This window comes from Macaca nemestrina, chromosome 9, assembly GCF_043159975.1.
Source record: "Macaca nemestrina isolate mMacNem1 chromosome 9, mMacNem.hap1, whole genome shotgun sequence".
Taxonomy (NCBI): Eukaryota; Metazoa; Chordata; class Mammalia; order Primates; family Cercopithecidae; genus Macaca; species Macaca nemestrina.
In genome coordinates, this window is record NC_092133.1 from 84,594,787 (window position 1) to 84,614,099 (window position 19,313).

A 19,313-nucleotide genomic window follows, 5' to 3' on the forward strand; every position below is an offset into this window, starting at 1 on the left:
TCCCGCCAATCAGGAGCTGTGCAGTGCCTCCTGCTGGGCCTGGGCTCCCCTCTAGGCCAACTCCAGCTGCCTGAGCTTTCTCCTCCTGCCTCCCTCCAGCTCCCCAGCCTGGCCTGGGGCTCAGGACCCCACCCATAGGCTCCTCTGTCTGAGACCCACCTGGGGACCAAGCTCTTCTGCACTAAACTCTTCAGCACTCCCCCTGACCCTGACCCTGTCTCCCTCCCATAGAGAGGGCCAGAGCAGAGAGGGGCACACAGACAGCAGCGGCCAGCACAGGCAGATGTCTACAGGACTCACACACCTGCCCACTGGCCCCTGCACTCCGGGAAGGAGGCAGGGCAGAGGAAGGGCAGGGGACAGAGAAGGTCCAGGAGACCAAGAAATTCGGGAGCACAGGGAATACAGGTAACAGTGCAACCAGTGGTCAGAGGCTTCAGGGGAACAGGCATTGGGGTCAGGGTGGGTACTGTGAGATGCCCTGACCAGCCTGTCCTATGTGCTGTCAGGCTCCCAACCAAGGTCTCAGGGAGCCCCTCAGCTCCCTGGAGCTCCCTCTGGCCCAACCTCTCAGGCCTCCCTTGGGGGCTCAAAGCAGCACTCCCCTGCCTGGGATGAATGTGAGCTGTGGGACGATGCTGCCCTGTGTGGAGTAGGCAATGAAGGACAGCTGCATTCTCAGGCTGGGGAGGAAGCACGTGGCCCTGAGAAGCCAGAGGCACCTGCTGAACAGGACCCAAGCGCAGCCAGGGTGGTGAGGCAAACTCCCCGCCTCCCACCCCAACTCTTCTGTCTTGGGGCCCCTTGCTGGACACAGTGAGGTGAGATAAATGCAGTGAAGGACTCTGAGGCCCATGGAGATGAGGGATCCACAAAAGAAAGTCAGGACGGCAACTTGCTGCATCCTCACAATCCCAACACCCCCCAAAGAAACTCGAACTCACACACACGCACTCACACACACACACACACACCACATACTCATACAGACACATGCACGTACACATATGCGCACACATGCATGCATACTACACACACACAGTTACACATGCACACACACACACCCCCCCCATGCTGAACAAGTGGGGAGATGCACACACAGCCCTCCCAGCTGGCCTCCCTTCTACTGGAAAATTCTTTGCCTCTTCACCCCATTCCCTCCTCCCCCTCCTCTCCCTCATCCCTCCTTCATCTCAGAGGAGTGACTGTCCCTATTGGCAGCCATGCACACAGCCTCCCTTTCCTCTCCCTGACCCTCCTTCCTGCCGGCTGACCCTCAGTAGCCCTCAGTGACAGTGCTACCATACGCCCCCAACGGAGCTCCCCGTGACTCCTGCCCTTGTTGCCCATTCATTTTACCTACAGTCGTCAGACTTTTCTTCCTTAAGTGCCATCTTGATCATCCCACTCCCCTGCTCAAGAGCCTTCTCTGGCTCTCCATGGCTCACAGCAGGAAATCTCAGCTCCTTGGCCTGGCACAATGAGCCCCTGTGGCTTTGTCCTCAAGCTGACCTGCCCAGTCCTCTCCCAGCCCTCCGTGAGCTAACCTCATTCCCAGCCAAGCAAGACCACTCACTCCACCACAGGTCCCCTGTGGTGGGAAATATTTCAGGTTTTGCAGGGAAAATGTGAGGCTTGTGAATTAAGTGTTTTGTCTTTTCCATCCTGCAAGACCCAGTTCAAAGACCCACGTCCCTGGAAGCCACCCATGACTTTGTCTTTAGGAGTTCCTGCTTCTTCCTTTAACCTTCCATGTGAGTTCTTTGTCCCTTTCCTTGAGCCCTCAGCACTGTGTAACCCGGGGTTCTGAGACTGAGTCAGTGATTTACCTGCCTAATGTCCCTTCCCAGCCTGTGATGTCCCCAAGGGCAAACTGCAATCTTCCTGGGGCTCACAGGCAGGAGCCAGCCAAGCCTGCAGAGACCCAATGGAACCAGTGAGCGCTGGCCTCATTCCTGCTTCAGAATGCCACCTTGTGCTCTGTGTCCCCCACCGAGGGACTCCCGCGCCCACCGCATCTGACAGGATGTGCTTTCTGCCTGCCAGAGGAAAAGCTTCCTGCAGTGCAGGGGAGGCTGTAGCTTTACTTTACATATTTCTCTGCAGTCTCTACTGTATTGCAGAGCCATAAAGGTCACGGCAGGAATTCAGGCTGCTGGGCCTGAAAACAAAGGAGACATGTGTCAAGGAGTTGAGGCACATCTGTCCGGTGGGCAGGAGTCTGCCCACTCCAGCCTCCTAGCAGTCTCTTAACAAGCTCCTCCTACCGCAGCACAGCTTTGGCTGGGGTACACCCCCAGCAACCATAGTGGCTCATCTGGGTGGTGACTTTCATTAGGGTGACCACCCAGACCTGTCTGTCTGGGACCAACCGGCTTTCAGGGATGAGGTGCATTTTTTGGCTAATAGTTGACTATTACCCTAGTCAGCTGACTAGGAGGATAGTTGACTGGTTACCCCAGCTGAGGGCCGTGTAGATAAGAACTGTGGGAGGATGTCCCAGCTGAAAAGCCCTGAGCAATTCTGATATGCTGGCTCTCCTTATTCCCACTTACCCGGGGGTTTATCCATCCCCTGCTGTCTGTGGTTGGATGGGGCAGAGCTCTTGGGAATCACCGTCCATCAGAATCCCCTTGAGAACAACAGACCCAGACCTGGTCTGTCACTCCTCTGTTGGACTCTTGGATTCTTGGGCATCAGACCTGCCTCTTGGGTTGGGGATCCTCTGGCAGCCTGTGTGTGACCTGCTAACCTTATTCATGACACCTCCAGATCCTGCTCACTGCCCCACATTTCCCAGCACCCACATAAGCAGGTAGTGATGTTCCCTGTGGGAGCCCGGGACTCAGGCAAGGGAAGATGTGCACTTTAGGTCATTTTACTTCCCAGATTTCTTATCAGCCTGCAAAGCCAAGCCACTCTGGGCATGGAGAGCCTTCTCCAGCAGACACCACTGGAGAGGGAAGAAGCACACCTGGCCACTGCTGTCCTGGCTTCATCATCTCCCCAGCAGCAGGGAGAGCCAGACGCCCTTATTGTCCCGACTTTCAGATCTTACTGCTAATATTCTCCCACTTAGTCCCCAGACAGAGAGTAAGCAACCTGAAGGGGGCTGGAGCCTTGTGAGACTTCCATCTAGGTGGGGTTCAATCACATCTGCCCTAGCCGCCCAAGATGCAAAGGTCTTTGCAATCCCACAGCTCCGTCGGTAAGTACAGCTTTGCAGAAATGGGAAATATTTCAAGTTTTGTAGGGAAAATGTGAGGCCTGTGGATTAAGTGTTTTGTCCAAGGTCTTGGAGATGGCATCAGTTAAAACTAAGGCTAGTGCCCTCATCTGAGTCCTTTCTCTGTATCTGCGTTGCTTTATGGTCTTTTGTGTATTATGTGCTCAGGGGAGCCTACCAGGAGGCTCTTCACCCCTCCAGCAAAGACCATGTCTATAAATGTTTACCTCCTCAACATCATGCTTATATGTGGTGGTTCTAATGCATCCAAGAGCAGCCTTCTCCCCTCCACTCTTCTACTGCTTCCTCTAGCCCGCATCTAAATCCACATACTGTATTTTCATTTTACTGATGAAAAACTTGAGGCTCTGACCGGTCAAGCAATTTGTCACAATTTCCATAGCTGGGAGGCGCGTCTGTCTGCTAGGCAGATGTCTGTTCTTCCTCACCTACTCCACTGGGAAGGGGATCAGGGTGGGCACTGACCCCATCATGGAGGATCTAGGCAGGGCCTTTCATAAGCTCTCCAAAGCCTGAGTGCCCTGAGACAGGCATGAACTCAGACAAAGCCTGGCCATACCCAGAGTACCAGCTAAGCAGTCCCTAGCCCCACACCTTCCCTCCCACTGTGCTCACCAAATGTGGGATCTGCACATGCAGCTCGCTGAGGCCCACACCCAGAGGTAGATGCACCAACAGAGGGAGGTAGTGACATTCCCTTGTGGGAGCCTGGTCCTCCCTTGCCTGAGGATCTAGCTCCACAGGGAATGTCACTGCCTGCCTCCACTGGGGCAAAAGTAACTACGGTTTCAGACTGAATTTTAAATCATTATAACTAGGCTCAAAGACATCTTTATTATTTAAAATGGAAACCGTTACAATCAACACATTTTTGCCAATGAGAAATAAGTTTGTTTATTCCTGCAGTGTAAAAATCCATGCTTTGGGATTGGACAAACTCTTGAAAAGCATTTTCTGCATCCTGCTGGTTGTGAAATCATTCTCCCTGCAAAAAGTTATCGAGATGCTCGAATAAGTGGTAGTCAGAGGTCAGGTGAATATGGCAGATGAGGCAAAATTCTGTAGCCCAATTCCTTCAACTTTTGAAGAGTTGGTTGTGCGATGTGCAGTCCAGCATTGTCATGGAGAATTGGGCCCTTTCTGTTGATCAATGCCGGCTGCAGGCATTGCAGTTTTTGGTGCATCACAACCATGAGCTGAGCATACTTCTTAGATGTAGTGGTTTTGCCAGAATTCAGAAAGCTATAGTGTATCAGACCAGCAGCAGACCACCAAACTATGACCATGACTTTTTTTGGGTGCAAGTTTGGATTTGGAAGTGCTTTGGAGATTTTCCTTGGTCCAGCCACTGAGGTAGTCATTGCTGGTTGTCATATAAATTCCACTTTTTGTCACACGTCACAAGCAGATCGAGAAATGATTCATTATTGTGTAGAATAAGAGAAGATGACACTTCAAAACGACCATTTTTAAAATTTTTGCTCAGCTCATGAGGCACCCACTTACCCAGCTTTTTCACCACTCCAATTTGCGTCAAATGCCGAATGACTGCAGAACAGTTGACGCTGAATTCTTTGGCAACTTCTCGCATCATTGTAAGAAGATCAGCTTTGATGACTGCTCTCAGTTGGTTGTTGTCTGCTTCCAATGGCCAGCCTCTATGCTCCTCATCTTCAAGGCTCTTGTCTCCTTTGCAAAATTACTTGAACCACCACTACACTGTACATTCCTTAGCAGTCCCTGGGCCAAATACATTGCTGATGTTGCAAGTTGTCTTGGCTGCTTTATGACCCATTTTGAACTCAAATAAGAAAATCACCCGAATTCACTTTTTGTCTAACATCAGTTCCACAGTCTAAAATAAATATAAAATAAACAGCAAGTAATAAGTCATTAGCAAAAAACATAAAGTGAGAAATGCACATTAAAATGATGTATAACATAACCACATTTATTTAAGAATGTATTCCAACATCAAACAGCAAATTTTAAAATGCAAAAATCAGAATTACTTTTGCACCAACTTAATAGCATGGATCTGAACCCAGGTCTAGCTGCAAAATCATACTTTACCCATTGCACTTAGGGTGTCTAGGTGACACTGTAGTATCCAACAATACTGGAAAACAAAGCACTGGACTCTCAAGACTCATCCACAACACAGACTTTGCCCTTGGCAGTTCCCACACTAACATGCAAGACAATCCCTTTTCCTGACTAATGATAACAGTTTCCAATTTCCTTCTCTTTACACTCTCCTCTCTTTTTCCTTCAGCAAAAAGGATCTTCCAATGAAGGTTTATGGGGAGTGAGAATCTTCATCCCATTCACCGACTCTGGTAAAATTTCCAGTTTGAGATGATTTTGAAGAGGGGTCTACATTTTAGACCACAGAGGAAGCCAGTGCTCTTGGGTGGTGAAGGGCCACATGAACACATGAACTGACAGGTCCCTAGAAGGAGGTGACATGGGCTCCTGTCACACAGAACTCTACTTATGGTTTAGTGCCCCAGTCTTTCATGAGAACAGAGAGACTGGGATCACCAAACATTTGAGAACACCTCTACCATTACAACGTGAGACCAAAACATCATAGTGATATAACCACACCACAGAGATGGAAGTGGGTAGGATTGAATCCTGTAGGAAAACTCAGCTATGAGAAAGCTAAATACTCTTAGCCCATAGGAAGAAGTCAACAGAGAATACATAAGCTGCCAGCAGCAAGAAACAGCAGTCAGTACAAGCATATTTTAAAAAACAAGGATGTAAAATCAGAAGTAAAATCTAAAATACTCGCAAGTGGCTGCTTCTGGGGAGTGGGATCAGAAGTGGGAAAGAGTCGAATCGAGCAGGAGCCTTGGGTTTTTCTTTTTTTTCCCTGAGCCTTCATAGAGTATTTGATATTTACACTTATCTTCAAGCTTTTCCTTAATTAATGTAAAAATGAAATTACAAGCAAAAACTAGCAGCGTGGAATGATGTCAGCAAAATGGTGGCTTGAATGCTCCAAGCCCTTGCTCCCCCATAGAAACATTGAAAGAAAAAAATCAGAATCTGTGTGTGCCAACTTTTCAGGGACTCAGGAAACCACTAATCAAAGATTTACTGCAATATACCAGGTGCCCAACTGAGAAAAAGCTACCTTCAAAATCACAGGAAAATTTTGTGGTGTTTTTGTTGGGGAAAGGAAGAGAGATCAGACTGTTACTGTACCCTAGAACTTAAAGTATATATATACACATATATAAAAGAATAACAATAAAACAGAAACAGAAGAAAAAAAAAGAAAAAGGAAGACATAAGAAACTCCATTTTGTTCCATACTAAGAAAAATTGTTCTGCTTTGAGATGCTGTTAATCTGTAACCTTAGCCCCAACCCCGTGCTCACAGAAACATGTGCTGTATTGAATCAAGATTTAATGGATTTAGGGCTGTGCAGGATGTACCTTGTTAACAATTTGTTTGCAGGCAGTATGCTTGGTAAAAGTAATCGCTATTCTCCATTCTTGATTAACCAGGGATACAATGCACTGCGGAAAGCCTCAGGGACCTCTGCCCAAGAAAGCCTGGGTATTGTCCAGGTTTCCCCCAACCGAGACAGCCTGAGATATGGTCTTGTGGGAAAGGAAAGACCCAGCCCGACACCGTAAAGGGTCTGTGTTGAGGAGGATTAGTGAAAGAGAAAGGCCTCTTAGCAGTTGAGATAAAAGGAAAGTATCTGTCTCCTGCTCATCCCTGGGAATGGAATGTCTTGGTGTAAAACCCGACCACACATTCTACTTACTGAGATAGGAGAAAACTTCCCTATGGCTGGAGGTGAGACATGCTGGCAGCAATACTGCTGTGCTACTCTTTACTGCACTGAGATGTTTGTGTAAAGTTAAACATATATCTGGTTTATGTGCACATCCAGCCACAGTACATTTCCTTAAACTTATTTATGACACAGATTCCTTTGCTCACATGTTTTCCTGCTGACCCTCTCCCTACCATTACCCTATAGTCCTGCCACATCCCCCTCACCAAGATAGTAAAGACAGTGATCAATAAATACTGAGGAAACTCAGAGACCAGTGCTGGTGCAGGTCCTCACTTGCTTAGTGCTGGTCCCCTGGGCCCACTTTTCTTCCTCTGTACTTTGTCTCTGTGCCTTATTTCTTTTCTCAGTCTCTCATCTCCACCTTGTGAGAAATACCCTCAGGTGTGTAGAGGCACCCCCTTCAGTTTTCACATATCCTTTCCGCAAGGCTTTCACAGCATATTGACCGTTTTGGTCTTGAGTAGTGACCCAGTTCCAAGTGGTTGTCTATGAACTAGAGGGAGCAGGGTAGCTCTTACTTGCACATTTCTGTGTATATCTGTTCTAACCTGGCTGGAGGACACTCAAAAGACTAGCTCCTTCTACTCTATCTCATATAGCTCAGTGAGAACACAACTAGAAAACGTGGTAGGCACTTCTTGTAAAAGTGATGACAAATCTACAGAGGACAAAAAACCCCATAGAAACCTGAGGAAAGAGTTTGGGTGAATACACAACAGACCATCGAAGACCCCCAGGAGAAGCTAGGTGTGACTCTTTGGGAAGTAGGATGTTTAGGATAAGTTGTGTACACAGGGGAATTTAGAAAGTCATGGACATGCCCAGGCAAAATGTGTGCTTAGAGAAGTCCACACTTGAAGCTTTCCATAGACTTAGAGCAAATCTAGTTAAGTTGTGAAGGAGTGCCCAGAACAAAACCAATCTGCAGAGACAGGGAAACGTGGCTGTTCTTTCTGTTAAATTTTTTAGTGGTTTTCCTTTTGTCTTAGCTCCTGGCATTCAAATAAATCTATCAAAACATCACCTGAACATGAACTACAGAAGAAAAAATTTCAGTGATCCTACACAACCAGGAATGGTCTTTGTAAAAATAGTTTGAAAAATTTTCAAAATAAACAAACTACTACAGCATTCTAAAATTAAAAAACAAAAAATAAAAACAAAAACAATCCATTAACTCATGGGGAAGTGGGAGGGATATAATTTTTAGAGTTACTACTTTATAATAATCAAACACCCAACTTTCAACAACAACAAAAACAAAATAAAAAACACAAGACTTAAAAAGAAATAGGAAAACATAGTTCATTCAAAGGAACTAAATAAATGGACAAAACCTGTCCCCAAAGAAGCCAATACTTTAGACATACTGGACAAAAACTTGAAACATCTATCTTAGATATGCTCAAAGAGGTGAGGAAAAACAAGAAGAAAGAAAGAAAGAGGCTAGCCATGGTGGCTCATACCTATAATCCTAGCACTTTGGAAGATCAAGATGGTAGAATTGTTAATTGCAGGAGTTTGAGATCAGCCTGGGCAACATAGTGAGACCCCATCTCTAATTAAAAAAAATAAATAACTGGGTTTGGTGGTGCATCCCTCTAGCCCCAGCCACTTGGGAGGCTGAGGTGGGAGGATCGCTTGAGCCTGGGATGTTGAGGCTGCAGTGAACCATGATCATGCCACTGCACTTCAGCCTGGGAGACAGAATGAGACTTTCTCCAAACAAACAAACAAACAAAAAAGAAAGAAAAGAGAAATAAAGGAAATCAGGAATTATTGATTTGTTTAAAGAACTGAGATAAAAAAGCTATTAATAAAGAATTCCATGCTCTGCAATACTGTCTTCTAAAAATAAGGAATACATTTGACACATTAACAAATAAAAGCTGAGGGACTTCATTACCACTTGTCTTATAAGAAATGCTAAAGGGAATCTTTTAGGTGAAAATTCAAGGGCACTAGACAATAGCTAGAAGCCATATGAACATAGGTTTCTGGTAAGAATAAATACATGAGAAAATATAAAAGTCAGTAATATTGTAATCTTGGCTTGTAACTCTATTATTTTTCCATAGAATTTAAAAGGCAAATGCACAAAAATCATTATAAATTGGTTATTGGGCACATAAAGCATTGATAAAGAGGGGCACAAAGCTATCCTCAAGTCTGCTGTTTACAATTAAAGTGAAGTTGAAGTTGGTAGCAACTCAAATTAGATAGTTGTAACTTTAGGATGTTACATGTAATCACATGTAATAAAAAAGGAAATATCTATAATATGATATAATACAATATACACAAAAAGGAATAAGCAAGGTATCAAAATGTGTCATTGCAAAAAATTACCTAAACACAACTGAAGACAGAAATGGAGAAAATGAGGAACAGAAAATCTAGAACATATACAGAGAACAAATATAAAATGACAGAAGTAAGTTCTTCCCTAGCAGTAACTCATGCTCTAACTACATGCTGTCCAGAGACTCATTTCAGATCTAAAAGCACAAATATGTTGAAAATTAAAGGATGGAAAAAGACATTACATTCAAATGAAGACCAAAAGAGAGTAAGGATGGTCACACTAATATTAGACAAAATGGAATTTAAGTTAAAAAAAAAACTGGCAAAAGAGACAAAGCAGGACTTATATTAATAAAAGGGTCAATTCACTAAGAAGATAAAACATACAAACAGATATGTAGCAAAAATCAGAGCTCTGAAATTTATTAAACAAACATTGACAGAATTAAAGGGAGAAATAGAAAGACTTACATTAATAGTTGGAGACTTCAGTACCCTACTTTAATCAGGTATAGAATCAGACAGAATGTAAGAAAATATAGAAGTAAGAAAATATAGAAATATGAAAATAGAGGACTTGAACATCTCTTTTAACTAAGTGTACATAACACACATATACAAAACTCTCTGCTCAAAGATAGCAGAACACATGCTTTTCTCAAGTGCACATAGGATATTCTCCCAGATCACATGTACAAGTCTTTAAAAGTCTAGAAAATTTTAAATCATACAGAACATCTTTTCCAATCACAATAGAATAAACTAGAAATCAATATCAGAGGGACAACTAAAAAATTCATCAATATGTAGAAATTAAACAAAATATTCTCAAATAAACAATAGGACAAAGAAGAAATCACAAAGAATATTAGAAAATACAAATGCTTCTTGGCGTGCCATGGGCTATATCCCATTAAACCCACTGCTAAGTCGAAAAGTCGTTATTGGAACAATCATAAGTCAGGGACGGTCTGTACCTTGAGATTAATGACTATGAAAACACAACATACTAAAACTTATGAGATGCAAGGAAAGCAGTGCTAAGAGGGCAATTTAAAGCTATAAATGAATAAGTTAGGAAAGCTCTTCAATCAATAAACTGACTTTACATCTTATGTAACTAGAAAACCAAAAGAAAATTATATCCAAAGATAGCAAAGGAAAGAAAAAAAGATTATAGCAGAGATAAATAAAAAAGAGAACAGAAAAATAGAGAATATCAATGAAATCAAAAGTTGGTGTGTTTTTCTGGAAAGGTCAACAAAATTGGCAAACTTCTATCTTGGATGACTTAGAATAAAAGAAGGATTACTCAAATTACTAAAATCAGAAAACAAGAGTGGGACTATAACTACCAATTTAACAGAAGTAAAAAAGACTATAAGCACATATAATAAACATCTGTACACCAACAAATGGAATTAAATAGATAAAATATCTTTTATGAATTTGGGTGTTCTTTTGAATCTGGGTGCTCATGAAGAATATGTTGCTCTTTTTGAATATGGGTACTCATGAATAATATTTTGCTCTTTATGAATCTGGGTGCTCATAAAGAACATGATTTAATTTTGATAGACTGTGTGTTTCTAGGAATTATCCCATTTCATCTATTTAATTCTATTTGTTGGTGTACAGATGTTCATAGCATGTCATTATAATCTTTTTTATTACTGTTAAATTGGTAGTCATTTTACCACTCTCATTTTCAGAAATAAGACTGCACACCTACAACCATCTGATCTTTGACAAAACTGTCAAAAACAAGCAAAGAGGAATAAATTCGCTATTTAATAAATGTTACTGGGATAGCTGGCTAACCATATGCACAAAATTGAAACTGGACCCCTTTCTTACACCTTATACAAATATTAATTCAAGATGGACTAAATACTTAAATGTAAAACCCAAAACTCTAGAAGAAAATCTAGGTGATACCATTTGGACATAGGCACGGGCAAATATTTCATGATGAAAACACCAAAAATAATTGCAACAGAAGAAAAACTTGACAAAAGAAACTATCATCAGAGTAAACAGACAACCTGCAGAATGGGAGAAAATTTTTACAACCTATCCGTCTGACAAAGGTTAAATATCCAGAGTCTACAAGGAACTTAAACAAATTCACAAGAAAAAAACAACCCTATTAAAAAGTGGGCAAAGGACATGAACAGACACTTCTCAGGAGAAGATATTCATGCAACCAACAAACATATGAAAAAAAGCTCAACATCACTGATCATTAGAGAAATGCAAATCAAAACCACAATGAGATACCATCTCATGCCAGTCAGAATGGTGATTATTTAAAAGTCAAAAAACAATAGATGCTGGTGAGGTTGCAGAGAAAAAGAAATGTTTTTACACTGTCCATGGGAGTGTAAATTAGTTCAACCATTGTGGAAGACAGTGTGGTGATTCCTCAAAGACCTAGAGGCAGAAATACCATTTGACCCAGCCGGTATTCCATTACCGGCTGTATGCCCAAAGGTATATACATCATTTTACTTTAAAATGTCTACTTTAAATGTGTCTACTTTAAAGACACATGCATGTGTATGTCCATTGCAGCACTATTCACAATAACAAAGACATGAAATCAACCTAAATGCTTATCAATGATAGACTGGAAAAAGAAAATGTGGTACATATACACTATGGAATAATATGTTGCTATAAAAACGAATGAGATCATGTCTTTGCAGGGACATGGATGGAGTTGGAAACTATTATCCTTAGCAAACTAATGCAGGAACAGAAAATCAAACACCACATGTTCTCACTTATAAGTGGGAGCTGAATGATAAGAACATATGGACACATGAGGGTGAACAACACACGCTGGGACCTGTCGGTGGGGTGAGGGAGGGAGAGGATCAGGAATAATAGCTCATGGATGCTGGAGTTCCTACCTAGGTGATGGGATGATCTGTGCAGCAAACTACCACGGCACACATTTACCTACGTAACAAACCTGCACATCCTGCACGTGTACCCCAGAACTTAAAATAAAAGTTGATGAAAAATGAAAAATAAAAAATTTAAAAAAATTGTGAAGAAATAGAAAATCAGAACAGACCTATAATAGTAAGGAGACTGAATTAGTAATAAAAACCTCTCAACAAAAAAAAAGTCCAGGACCGGATGACTTCACTGGTAAATTCAGCCAAATATGTAGAGAAAAATCCTTTGCAAACTCTTTCAAAAATCTGTAGGTGGTGGAACACTTCTAAACAAAATCTATAAAGGCCAGCACTGCACTGATACAAAAGCCAGACAAAGACACTGTACGAAAACTATACACCCAAATCCCTTATCAATATTAGTGCAAAAATCCTCAACAAAATACTGCAAACTGAATTCCATAGTTTATTAAAAGATTTGTATATCCCCAACAATGAGATTTATTTCCATAATTCAAAAATGATTCAACATTAAAAATAAGTATTATATACTTCATTAGTAGAATGAAGAAAACTACATGATCTCCATTGATAAAGAAAAATATTTGATACAATTCAATACCTGTTTTGATTAAAACACTCAAATTAAGGGCATAGAAAAGTTCTTCAACATGAAAAAGGCCATATATGAAAACACACAGCTAAAATACTCAAGGTGAAAGATAAAAAATGTTTCCCTAAGATCAAGAGCAATACAAGGATGTCCATTTGCATTGTGTTCATTCAACATAGTATGGGAATTCAAGCCAGAGCAATTAGGCAGGAAACAAAAATAAAAGGCATCCAAAGTGTAAAGAAGAGACAAAATTGTCCCTGTTTATGAATGATATGATCTTACATGTAAAAACCCTAAAGATTCCACAAAAAACTGTTAGAGCCAGTAAATAAATTTAGTAAAGTAGCAAGATACAAAATTGGCATGCAAAAATTAGCTGCATTTCTATAGACTAAAAATAAAAAATCAAGTGAAATTAAGATAATAATTCTATTTACAATAGCACCACACAAATAAAATACTTAGGAATAAATTCAGTGAAGGAAGCAAAAATAGGTATATTGAGAACTACGAAACATTGTTAAAAGAATTTAAAGATAGAAATAAATTGAAAGACATTTTATGTTTAAAGATTAGAAGACTTAATGTTGTTAGATTGAGAATAATAGCCAAAGACATCTACAGATTCAATGTAATCTTTACCAAAATCCCAACAGCATTTTTGTTGCAGAAATAGAAAAATCTATATAAAATTCACATGGAATCTCAAGAGATTACAAATACTACCCCTTAGCCCCCCTAAAAATCTTTAAAAGGAGAAAGTAGAGTAATTGTATTTTCTGATTTCAGTATTTATTACAAAGCTACAGCAATCAAAACAGTGTGGTACTGGTCTAAAGACAGACATATAGACCAATGAACAGTATAGAAAGCATAGAAATAAATCTTTATGTATATGGTTGATTGATTCTTCAAAAATGTTGCCAAGACTATCTAATCTGGAAAAGCACAGTAGTTTCAACAAATGTTGCTGTGAAAACTGCCTGTCCACATGTAAAAGAATGAAATTGGGCCCTTACTATACACCATTACAGAAATTAATCCAAAATGAATCAAAATGTAAATATATGAGATAAAACTACTAAAATCTTAGTAGAGAACATAGGAGAACACCTTTATGACATTGGATTTGATAATAATTTTTTGGATATAACACCAAAAGCACAGATAACGAAAGAAAAAAGTCAAAAATTGAATTTGTCCATGGCAATTACATTTTTATGCATCAAAGGATAGTATCAAGAAAATGAAAAGACAGTCCACAGAATGGAAAAGAGCATTTGTAAATTAAGTATCTGATAAGAGATTGATATCCATAATATATAAAGAACTCCTACACATCAACAACAAAAATCAAACAAGTCCAACAAAAAATAAGCAAAAGACTTAAGTAGACATTTCTCCAAAGAAGATATACAAACGTCCAATAAGCACGTGAAAAGAGGCTCAACTTTACTAGTCATTAGGGAAATGCCAATGAAAACCACAATGAGAAGCAACTTCACATCCATTGGGATGGCTAATATCAAAAAAGAGAAAATAACAAGTGTTGGAAAGACCATAGAAAAATTGTATCCGTTGTGCATTATTGCTAGGAGCATAAAATGGTGCATCCACTGTGGTAAACAGCTTGGCAGTTCCTCAGAAAGTTAAACATAGAATTGCCATATGATCCATGAATTCCACTTGTAAATATGTGTATGCCCAAAAGAAGGGACAGCAGAAACTCAAACAGATATGTGTATGCCAGTTTTCATAGCAGCATTATTCACAATAGCCAGATGGTAGAAGCAACCCAAGTGTTCATCAACATATGAATGGGTAAACAAGAAGTGGTACATATACATACAGAGAAATATTATTCAGCCATAAAAACGGATGAAATTTGATAGATGGCATAACATGGCTATACCTTGAAAACCTTTTGCTAAGTGAAATAGGTCAGATAAAAGAAGTCAAATATTGTATGTTTGTATGTATGTATACAATTGTATATATGTATACAATTATATATTGTATAATTGTAGAATATATACAATAATATATACAATTATGTATGTATAATATTGTATGTATGTATACAATTATATATCTTATAATTCCACTTACGTGAGATACCTACAGTGGACAATTCATACATACAGGAAACAGAATAGAGATTACCAGGGGTCAGAGGAGGGAGAAATGGGTGGTAATTGTTTAGTGAGTACAGACTTTCAGTATGTGAGGATGAGAAATTCTGGAGATGCACGGTGGTGATGGGTGCAAAACTGTGAATATACTTAATGTGAAGGATTGTATACTTAAAACTAGTTAAAATGATCAATTTTATGTTGTATATATTTTATCACAATTAATAACTTTAAAAACCTAATAGCATGGATTGTGGATCAGGCAGACATAAGTTAGAAGACCCAAGTCTGAATCTACTGAATGTCTAGGGCATGCTACTTAACCTCTCTGAGCCAGTTTCCTCCTCTCCCCAGGGCTAAACATCTTCCCCAACCCTACTTCATGGCTGGTGGTAAAGATAAGCGGGAAACGTGGGCTGGTGCAGGGGACCCCACAGCGCAGGCCCCAGTGCACGGTCACTAGGTCAGCCCGAAATCAGAGACCCAGGCTGAAAGAAGTGAGCAAGGAAGCCAGTAGGTGAGCAAGGCGTGGAGACTGAGGACTTGTCAGCCTGGAGCAGGAAACATTCCTGGGGAACACAACAGTACTAAGCAGGAAAACAAAATGAAATGAAAAAGAAACTTCCTGCATTAATAAGAGGACAACAAAGTCTATTTATTCTAGATGAGGTCATTTTTGGGGAAGGATAAAAATGGTGCTTCGTGCAAGGAAGTATCTCTCCAAAAGAGTGGGCTGGCTCAGAAGGATGTGTGCCCCAGGTCACTGGGTTGCATGAGCAGAAATAAGGGGTCCCTGCCCCACGCAGGATGGGAAGAGATTGGGCTTGACCAGCTTTAAGGCCCTCACAGTCTCCAGGCCCTAAACATTCTCTGAACTGTTAATCTTGAAATCCAGCAAACAAGGCAGAGCAGAGGGAACACCATTCAGGCAAAACCCCAGTTTCCCCACCCCATCTTCCCATCACCTGCATTTATGGAGGTCGGACCATAAAAGCCCTCTGGGGCCACCACCTAGTTAGGGAGTCCAGTGAGCTGTCGGGGTCCTGAGCAGTTTGGGAAGAGGCCCCTGGAATCTTGTGGGCAGCAACACCTGGTGCAATGGCAGCCCGGGGCAGGCCAATGTGTGGGGCAGCCAGCCAGCACCTGCTGTCCAGTACCTGAGGTTGGGAGCACTGGAGAACAGAAGGACAACAGGGCTCAGCCAGGACCCAGGGGTCCATCCAGTCCTCACCCTGTGCACAGGCTGGAACACCTGGTGCCTCACTACCTAGCACATAAGCATGGCTAGCTCCTTGAGGGGTTGGATGTGCTCAGCACCCTGCTTGGCATGTGGCAAGTGCTGAATGTTATTTCACATTCCCCACCTGTGCCCAGAGACCTTCCCCATCCATCCCAGGCCTGAGCTGTACCCCCACTGAGGTCCCAGGCAGAACACTAGGGGAGTGGGTAGGGGACATGTAGCAGAGGGCAGCTGAGAGGACCCTTTGGACCCTTACCACCACTCTGGAAGGATGGACTCAACAAGGCTGCCAGCCCCCCATGAAGTCCATCTGCTGTCTAAGTCCAATCAGATGCCCAAGAGGGGAATCACCACCCCGAAGGATCAAGGGGCAAGGCCTGTCCAGGGCATCTGTGCTAAGGATCAAGGGGGCAAGACCTGTCCAAGGCATCTTGGAAGTCCCTAAGCTGAACAGGCAGGAGGGACTTCCAGAAAGCAGGAAGCCCCAGCCATTGTTGGCTTTCCTTAGGAGCTGGTGGGTTGGGGTTTGTGTTCCCCAAGCATCAGCATACAGGGGGAATTATAAAAATCAGAGGGAATTCGACCTGCGATGCTGGAAACAGCCAAGCACAGGAAGCCTGAGTCTTGTCCCACTACCTGCTTCTGGGGACTTCTCCAACCTCCAGGGGTCACCCCTGACCAGGAAGCCAGATAGAAAAATACCTGAGCTACTCATAGTCCAGGATTGTAGTGAGGTTGCCAGAAGGGCAGGGGAAGGGCTTTGGAGACCAGAAAGGGCTTCAACATTCTCCTGAAGATTACACCACTGCTACTAGTGAATAAGCACAGCGTGTATTCCCACCCAGCAGGAAGAGTGGGAAAGGGAACCAAGACAATTTCTCCAAGGCTTAACACTGGCCCCGTTTCCTACTTTGAGAGCCAGAAGGTGCCTAATGCACAGCCCAGCTTTCCCAAGGCCACCCCAAGACAGACCAAACTGTTCCTGAAAGTGCAGGGACTGTCACATGGCTCTCCAAGTTGTAGAAGGAGCGCTTTTATTGCAGTATTCCAGAATCTTCTCCTTGTGGCCTTAGCTATGGATTGCACTCCGATCTTGGTAGTCTTGGAAGTTTATGGAGACTGGGTGCGGGTGGTGGCAGAAGATTCTCCACCCAGGGCTGCAGTACTTGAAGCTCCCCAAACTAAGTGGCAGAGAAGGCAGCAGCAACAGCAAGAAGAGTGCCAAGAAGGGCTCACTATGGCAGTAGCTCCCCATTTTCTGGCTGCTCCTGTGACCCCACCTCACTCTTGGGTCCCTGTGCCAGGGCCCAGGTTGGCTAAGCACAGGCTACCTCTGGCCACCTTCTCTGCTGCCTCCCCTTGTGCCCAGGGGCTGCAACCCTCATGCTCTGTCACCAGTGCACACTGAGGTCCTCCACCTGGAAACTGCCCAGGTCACAGAGACTAGGGTCAGCAGCTGGCTCTGGGAGACTTGCCTCCAGCTACCTGCCTGGCTCTCCCCCTACCCTGGGGGCAGAATTCTCTATTATGATTGATAGGAAGGGTGACATGGTGACTGTGACCTGCAGCTCTGCCCAATGTTCTGCATGTTGACAACACCAGGGGGAGTCATAGGATCTATAGAGGGGGTGTAAGACGAAACCTCTATTTCCCTTACAATAGCCCTGACACTGTCCCTTAAACCCCTCCCCCCCACCCCAGATCCTGCCTTTTTGTTTACTGGAAGAGTTAGCCCAGGTGACGTAGGTGAGGACGTCACTGTGCGTGAGGAGGTCAAGGACTGGGAGGCCAGAATGTTGGCAGCGAGAGGTCATTTGCATGATACTGAGGTCCCCCAGGGGATGGCAGACCTGGAGGGAGATGGAAACTGCAGTGTTACCAGTGTCCTTTGAATGAAGGACATTCTGGTTCTATACTGCTGTGCACCAGACCACCCCACACTTAGGGACACAGAACAAGGCCCATTTTATTACACTCACAGGTTCTGAGGGTCAGGCACTCGGGCAGAGTGGGGAGGGCTCCAGACATGTAGAGCCCTCCACATGTCTGGAGCCCCCAGTGGGAAGGCTTGAGCAGCCTGACATGACTTGAAGGATTGGACACTGGAATTTCTGGAGGCTCCTCCACTCACAAGTGTGGGTTCTAGGGAGCAGAACTCAAAAGCTGGGCTCAGCTGGAACTGTGAATGGAGACTCTGCATGTGGCCTCCTTGTATGACCTGGGCTTCCTCTCAGCATGGTGGCTTAAGGATGTTTGGGCTTTAACAGGTGGCTCAGAGCTCCAAGAGTAAGTATTTTCAGTGAGCAAGTCAGAAATTGTAGTGCCTTTTATGGCACCACCTTGGGAATCACACAGTGTCACTTCCACTGTACTCTATTAATCCAAGCAGTCAATGGGATACAAGAGTCAATGGGAGGGAACACAGGCCCCATCTCTAGGGCAGGAGTGTGAATGAGTTCACATTCCAGTGTCAAAACTGCTGTATGACCAGGGCTTTGAATGGCAGAGAGGGTATAGTGGGTGGAAAAACACGAGCGCAACCAAGTGGGATTCAGAAGTCAAACTATTACTGTAAAACATTTGTAGAGATACCTTAATCAATTTTATTGTCTCCATTTTTGTATGCACAAGAGTGACATATAATTTTAGAAAATTTCTAGCAAGTCTGTATGTTCTGGCTCTGTGTTCCTACCCAAATCTCATCTTGAATTATAATTCAAATTGTAACTCACATGTGTTGGGGAAGGGACCTCATAGGAGGTGGTTGAATCATGGGGGTGGTGTGCTGTTCTCATGATAGTGAGTGAGTTCTCACAAGATCTGATGTTTTTGTGAGGGGCTTTCCTCCCTTCATTCTGCATTTCTCCCATTATTCTCCTTCCTGCCATCGTGTGAAGAAGGACGTGTTTGCCTCCCCTTTTGCCATGATTGTAAGTTTCCTGAGACCTCCCCAGCCATGCTGAACTGTGAGTCAATTAAATCTCTCTTTCTTTTATAAATTGCCCAGTCTTGAGCAGTTCTTTACAGCGGCATGAGAATGGACT

The 19,313-nt window shown here is 43.0% G+C and overlaps 1 long non-coding RNA gene across 1 annotated transcript; it reads left to right on the forward strand.

Annotated features, from left to right (window-relative positions):
• The first annotated feature begins 1,682 nt into the window (after nucleotides 1-1,682).
• On the forward strand, nucleotides 1,683-4,224 carry LOC105486677 (uncharacterized). Its single transcript, XR_011607468.1, has 3 exons — nucleotides 1,683-1,754; nucleotides 3,080-3,208; nucleotides 4,154-4,224. It is a non-coding gene; the product is annotated as an uncharacterized lncRNA (long non-coding RNA).
• Nucleotides 4,225-19,313: the final 15,089 nt, after the last annotated feature.